The sequence below is a fragment of the Cervus elaphus genome, chromosome 1 (genome assembly GCF_910594005.1).
Source record: "Cervus elaphus chromosome 1, mCerEla1.1, whole genome shotgun sequence".
Taxonomy (NCBI): domain Eukaryota; kingdom Metazoa; phylum Chordata; class Mammalia; order Artiodactyla; family Cervidae; genus Cervus; species Cervus elaphus.
In genome coordinates, this window is record NC_057815.1 from 23,059,978 (window position 1) to 23,067,463 (window position 7,486).

The following is a 7,486-nucleotide window of genomic DNA, read 5'->3' on the forward strand; positions in this document are numbered from 1 at the left end:
TCTAAAACCAGCTTGAACATCTGGAAGTTCATGGTTCACATATTGCTGAAGCCTGGCTTGGAGAATTTTGAGCATTAATTTACTAGTGTGTGAGATGAGTGCAACTGTGCAGTCATTTGAGCATTCTTTGAGATTGCCTTTTTTTTGGGATTGGAATGAAAACTGACCTTTTCCAGTCCTGTGGCCACTGCTGAGTTTTCCAAATTTGCTGGCATATTAGTGCAACATATTCACAGCATCATCTTTCAGGATCTGAAATAGTTTAACTGTAATTCCATCACATCCACTAGCTTTGTTTGTAGTGATGCTTTCTAAGGCCCACTTGACTTCACACTCCAGGATTTCTGGCTCTAGGTGAGTGATCACACCATCGTGATTATCTGGATCATGAAGATCTTTTTTGTACAGTTCTTCTGTGTCTTCTTGCTACCTCTTCTTAATATCTTCTGCTTCTTTTAGGGCCATAACATTTCTGTCCTTTATTGAACCCATCTTTGCATGAAATGTTCCTTTGATATCTCTAATTTTCTTGAAGAGATCTCTAGTCTTTCCCATTCTGTTGTTTTCTTCTATTTCTTTGCTTTGATCGCTGAGGAAGGCTTTCTTATCTCTCCTTGTTATTCTTTGGAACTCTGCATTCCAGTGGGTATACCTTTCCTTTTCTCCTTTGCTTTTCACTTCTCTTCTTTTCACAGCTATTTGTAAGGCCTCCTCAGACAACCATTTTGCCTGTTTGCATTTCTTTTCCATGGGGATGATCTGATCCCTGTCTCTTGTACAATGTCACGAACGTCCATCCATAGTTCATCAGGCACTCTGTCTATCAGATCTAGTCCCTTGAATCTATTTCTCACTTCCACTGTATAATCATATGGGATTTGATTTAAGTCATACCCAAATGGTCTAGTGGTTTTCCCTACTTTCTTCAATTTAAGTCTGAATTTGGCAATAAGGAGTTCATGGTCTGAGCCACAGTCAGCTCCTGGTCTTGTTTTTGCTGACTGTATAGAGCTTCTCCATCTTTGGCTGCAAAGAATATAATCAATCTGATTTCCGTGTTGACCATCTGGTGATGTCCATGTGTAGAGTCTTCTCTTGTGCTGTTGGAAAAGGAATCTACTGTACATGCATGTATAGTAGATTATATATGCATATATATACACTGTGTGTGTGTGCACACACACACACACACACACACACACACACATTTCTTAACTCTGCTGAAAGGACCTACAGGCAAAGATAAATACTCCAGGAGCAGTGGGCACATTGAGGATCTGCATATTGACTTCTAATCGCATTTCCACTAAAATGGCCAAGTTTCCTCAGAGAAATGGATGATTCAATGGTGCGATAAGGTTTGCAAAGTGATCCCAGAGCATATTAAGCCACAAAGTAAGAAAATGTTAAAAATAACTGACTGGGTCATGTTAAAAGGACAATGGAGCTAAGGAACTCTGATGAACAGCAACAGGAACTCCCACTAGCCAAATCTGGGATAATATGAGTATTCAAATACAGTATTCAGAAATAAAAAGTTTAAATTAAAAATAGGAATTTACGAGGTCACTTTGATAATGAATGGTTTGGGCAGGTAGATGAATGAATGAATGCATAAATGCGGGAGAACTTTTCTGACTGATAAAGGTGGAGAGAAAATTGGAGTAGGAAAATAAAAATAATTAAACTGTAATATTAAAGACTTTAAGAGGAAAAGAGCAAATATATGGTGGGTAAACTGAATAGTACCTTGACCAAAATCAATATAGCAATGAGGGGCAGATATGCCATGAGTGTCATCCAAAAGTGATGTTCTCAAGACAAGACATTATTTCTGTAGTGCTCCAACTTGTGATGTTTAACTCAAATCTAATCATAAGGAAACATCAGAATAATCACAATGAGAGGGATATTCTCTTTTTAAAAACATATCTGTATATTCAAAATATCAAAGTCATGAAAGAGTGAGAAACGCTAAGAAGCTATTCCAGGTTAATGGAAACTAAAGATACATGACAATGAAAGATAATACATTAGCCTGAACTAGAGAAAAAAATGTTATAAAGAATATTATTTGATCTACTGACAAAATTGGGAGTGTGATGGTATAAAGTATTGTGTCCATGGTAAATTTCCTAAAGGTGATGATCACACCATATAAGAGATTATTGTTCTTAGGACATACAAAAAGTAGTATTTATGAGTACATTTATATGATTTGTGCAATTCAGTCTCAGATGGTTCAGAAAAAAAATGTGTATCTATCTATATTAACAGATATACAAATAGATATAATGCCACAGATTAGATAGATGGATTAGATTAGATTATGTTAAGTGAGTAAAGAAACAAACAGCACAAAATGTTGGGGAATCTGGGTAAAGGGTATATGGAATTTTTGGGTACCCTCATTAAAATTTTCTTTACATCTGAAGTTATTTCCAAGCAAAAAATTCTTATTTAAATTGGGAAAACAAGGAACATAGACACCATGTATAAGGGGTCGAATTGTGTCCCACCTAAAAGACATATTCAATTTCTAAACTCTGGTATCTATGAATGTGACCTTATTTAGCTAGAAAAAAGATCATTGCAAAGTAATGAGTTAAAGATTTTGAGATGATATCACACTGGATTAGAGTGGGCCCTAAATCTCATGCTTTGTATACTTAGTAAGAAAAGGAGAGAATGCAAAGACAAATACAATGGTCATGTGAAAACAGAAACAGACATGATTGTGATACAGATAAAAGTTAAAAACTGCCAATGATTTCCAGGTACCACCAGAAGCTAGGAAGAGGCAAGGAAGAATTCTCTCCTAGAAATGTCAGATGGAGCATGACTCTTCTGACACTTTCAATTCAGATTTCTGGCCTCCAGAAATGTAAGTGAATAAATTTCTGTTGTTTTGAGATACCATATTTGCAGTAATTTGTTACAACAACCCTAGGAAATTAATATATCATGAAAACATGTGCTATAGAAGATAAATATCAGAAAGAAAAAAGTCAAGAAAATAAACATATAAGTAAGGCAAAAGAGACTCAATACTTGCATAAATGGAATCTCCAAAGAACAATGAAACAGAATAAATATTTTAAATTATAATTCAAAACAGAAAATAATTGAATCTACATTTTGAAACAGCACATCATAATGCACAAAATCTGATACAGAATAGTCAACATGATATTTACCTTGGGAAGTTTACTAGATTTTGGTGATCAAGGCTCTTTCAGCAACCAGAGAAAAACTTACAACGGAAAGTAAAAGACACAGCATCAGACTTTTGCACTGAAACTACTTAAAGAAACCAAGATATAGCTCTAGAACCTTCAGCAGTGAGTGTTAGATTTTTAATCCATGAAAATCTAAAATGAAAACAAACATTGGGATAAGGGATACATGGTAGGATATTCTATTTATGAATGATATAAATTAAAAGAGATAAAAGATAAAAAATAAATAAAAAATGCTCTATGACTCATCCATTTGTACAAGTGAGAACCCAAGAATAAAGGTGAAAGTCAAATATAAGTAAAAGCATATCAAGTAATACAACAGGAAACAACTAGGGAAGATAACACTATTGACTAAAATTGAGTTGTGGAAGGAAGGGAAGGAGGAGGAGGAAGATACAACGTCTTGAATTGATACGCTATTTGAATTCTAATAGTAAAATTAGTTTTGTTTGTTTGTTTGTCTTGCCTAGCTGCACGCCTTGAGGGATCTTGGTTCCTTCACCAGGAATCGAACTCCTGCTCTCTGCAGTGGAAGCACTGAGCCATAACCACTGAACTGCCAGGAAATCCCCCAAATGATTTTTCTTTAAAAGTAGTTTTCACCATCATTTTCTCATAAATCCTAAAAATATGACTTCAAGAGGAAATCTGTGGCTATTTTTGTGGTTTACGAGAAGAATTTTAAATTCTTCTAAAGTTTTTGATTATCAAAAACTTTTATCAATGCCTGTCATATCAAACATTTTGATAAGTACAGTAATATACTAATAAACTTTATTTCTCTCATTTCTTTATGGATAAGGATCAAGCGTTTGGGAAGAGATGAGAAGAATATGTGGCTGAATGAAAACTGGCAGAGGCCAAAAATCTTTGAAAATAACTATCTAGGAGAGTAGAGTTCTTGCCTTAACTGTAGGAACCAGGCTGAGAAGCAGCACAGAGAAAAAGAAAGTAATAGAAAATGAGGGAGGTAGGATTCCTCATAGTAATAACACATAAATCACTATCCTAGTCCGACATCCTTTTTTCTTCTCTGTTATTTCTGCTTACCAGAATTGGTATACACAGGTTACTGTTTATGATGAAGAATACTACTGTGTTTTCTGTTTTCTAAATTTAGTTATGATGTTAATATTGTGCTTTCACAATAGCTGGTATTCTAAAAAGATAATGGCTTCTTCTAAGCCTAGGTTTCCTCAGTGTCAATGAATTGGTTAGTTTTTTTAAAAAGTCAAAATAATGGACAAATGAAGTTTGTCTTTGGGAGCAATGAGTTTGACTCACAACTGAAAAAAAAAAAAACGCCTCCAGTTCCAGAAATGATCTGGCATCAAGTATGAATTTTTTTTATTGCTGCACCTGATCTTACACTTTAAATTTTGTTTACTGTATATTTTGCAAGTTATATGGATTATGTGGGCTTCCTTGTGGCTCAGATAGTAAAGAATCTGCCTGCAATGCGGGAGACCTGGATTCGATCCCTGGGCTGGGAAGATCCCCTGGAGAAGGCATGCCAATCCACTCCAGTATTCTTGCCTGGAGAATCCCATGGACACAGGAGCCTGGCGGGCTATAGTCTGTGGGGTCGCAATGAGTTGAACACGACTGAGTGACTAAGCACACATATGGATTATGCGGATATACAGCTCTTCCGGATGGGGTGGAGGGATCCACTCCAATGTTCTTCTCAGTGTTAATAATACTTGTATGAAGTAGAATGGCAAAACTAAAAAAAACAAAAACAAAAAAACAAAAAACCCTTCCTTTTATATTTCATGTATTACAGCTTGAAACTTATAACTACCATAGTTCCCTTATTTTAACCTTTAATTAACCCTTAGTTTAACTATACAATTACCATTGATCTTCTTAGCAACCTTATAAGGAAAGTATCATTTCTGGTGTTTAATGTAGGAAAAACAGTTATTTTATTAATATACAGCATTTGTTCTTTTTTATCAAAATTACCCAGAGAAATACTAGATTCCTTTGCTCCTTCTTAGACAAATTTGAAGTTTATATAATAAAATTTTTAATGAATGACTCACATTAAACAGTATCAACTATAGGTTAACTATGATAGATCTTTAGTGCCTATTAATATATCTGCCAATCATACCTCATCCCACATCATTCCATATAGATTTTTAATGGTAATTTGGAAAATTCCTAAAAAATCATATTACTTTAAGGAAAAAACTAGGCTATAAAATTATTTCAGAACTGTAATACAAGCCATGTATGGAAGTGTACATAGTTCCAAGAACAGACAAATGCAACAAATGCACTTATTTGTAAACTCTGGACAACTACATACTAAACTGTAAAACCCAAAAAATGAATGCCATAGGCAGTAATTAGTGCAAAAATTTGAAGAATAAGTCAGTGTACAGACAGGATATACTGAATTCATAGTCACTTAAAAATATTATATTAGAGAGAATCACAAGTATGTATAAACATATACATGAAAAATAATTATTATAAAGATAAGTTGTGAATTTTATATTTATGAAAATATGTAGGCTATCAAATTCATTCATACATGAGTGTGAATTTCTTTCTCAGTTTACATTAAATATTATTTAGGATTTTGAGCAAAATAAGACTTCAAATAACATCAGATACTACTTGTTGAATTTCCATCCTAGCTTTTATTCTTTTCTAATATAACCCCAATTTTGGTAGCAAAGTAGGCAGAACAGTGGACTCAGCTGCAGGAGATGAATCACAATTAATCTAATCAAATTTTCCTTTGAGTAATAGGTTTAGTGGGGGGCAGATGACCTAGTTCTAGCCAATAAGTCTTGATAGGATGTCTATGAGGTCAGCTTCTGGATAAGGTTTTCTTCCTTGATTTAAAGAAAAAACATGTCAGGAGAAACTTGCCTTATTCCTAATTTTGGATGAAGTTATGTGAGACTCTGATGCCATCTTTGGGCACTAGGGAACAATAAAGAGATAAAACCCAAGCCTCTGATGCCAGCTGACTGGAAAGATGAAGAGTGTGAAACCCTGAGGACACAGTGACCCAGAGTTAACCAAACCTAGAACTACTTTCCTGTCATGTGAGATGATAAATATCTATTATTAAGTCACTTTTTATTGAGTACCCTGTCACTTGAAGTCAAAATATATCCTACTTGATGTGGATACAGACAGCAGGTATTATGTGGTAGCTGGTCAGTACATCTGTGGAGAGGCCTGTATAACCCAAGAGTTATATGGAGCGCTAGATTCAGAATCCAGGGAGATGTGCCAAGAAGGGTTATAGAAGTGATCTGTGTATACTCACTTCAAGGACCAACATTCATCAACAATCATCCCTTTACAAATACAGAAGAATTCCAACTCACAATGTTGCATAAACAATAAAAAATTCCAAACTAACTAAATCATAGGTCTAACTGGTGTGAAATGCCTTTAGATCAAGCAAATATTTCTACACTATTCCATGAGCCTTGTCAACTACCAATAGTATGGAACTGTAAGAATACAGAAACACTATGTAAAGTGAAAATAGCACTAGATTTGAAATTAAAAGTCATAGTAGTGAGTTCTGACTCTACTAATTATTAGGTCCATGACCTAGCAATTTTCTCATCTACCAAATTGAGATGTGCGCTGTGTATGCTTAGTCGCTCAGTTGTGTCCAACTCTTGCAACCCCATAGACCGTAGCCAGCCAGGCTCCTCTGTCCATGGGATTCTCCAGGCAAGAATACTGGAGTGGGTTGCCATTTCCTTCTCCAGGGGATCTTCCCCACCCAGGAATCAAACCTGGGTCTCTTGCATTGCAGGCAGACTCTTTCCCGAATGAGCTATGAGGGAAGCCCTAAAGTTAAGATAATAATACTTATATTACAAAGTTTTCAGAGCCTTATATGTGATAGAGTAGAAAATATGAAGGCTGATGTTTGTAAAATGAATGAACAATTCCTTTGTTCAGTATAAAAAGTGGATTAAACTTGTCAAAAGTCAATCATCTTTCTAAGTTTACAAAAGTTTCATGGATTTCTTTGCATGCTATCTCCACTGTTGTAGTGAAAAGACACCACCAAAGAACAGCTGGTGTCAAAATACATGTATTTGTGGAGAACAAAAATTTTGTTGTATCTTTTGCTTTATTCTCGAAATTTGAAAATATGCCATTTATTTATTAAAATCCATAATACAAAAACCAAAGTCATTATACAAAAAGTTGCTCAGTCATGTCCAACTCTTTGTGACGCCATAGGCTGCAAC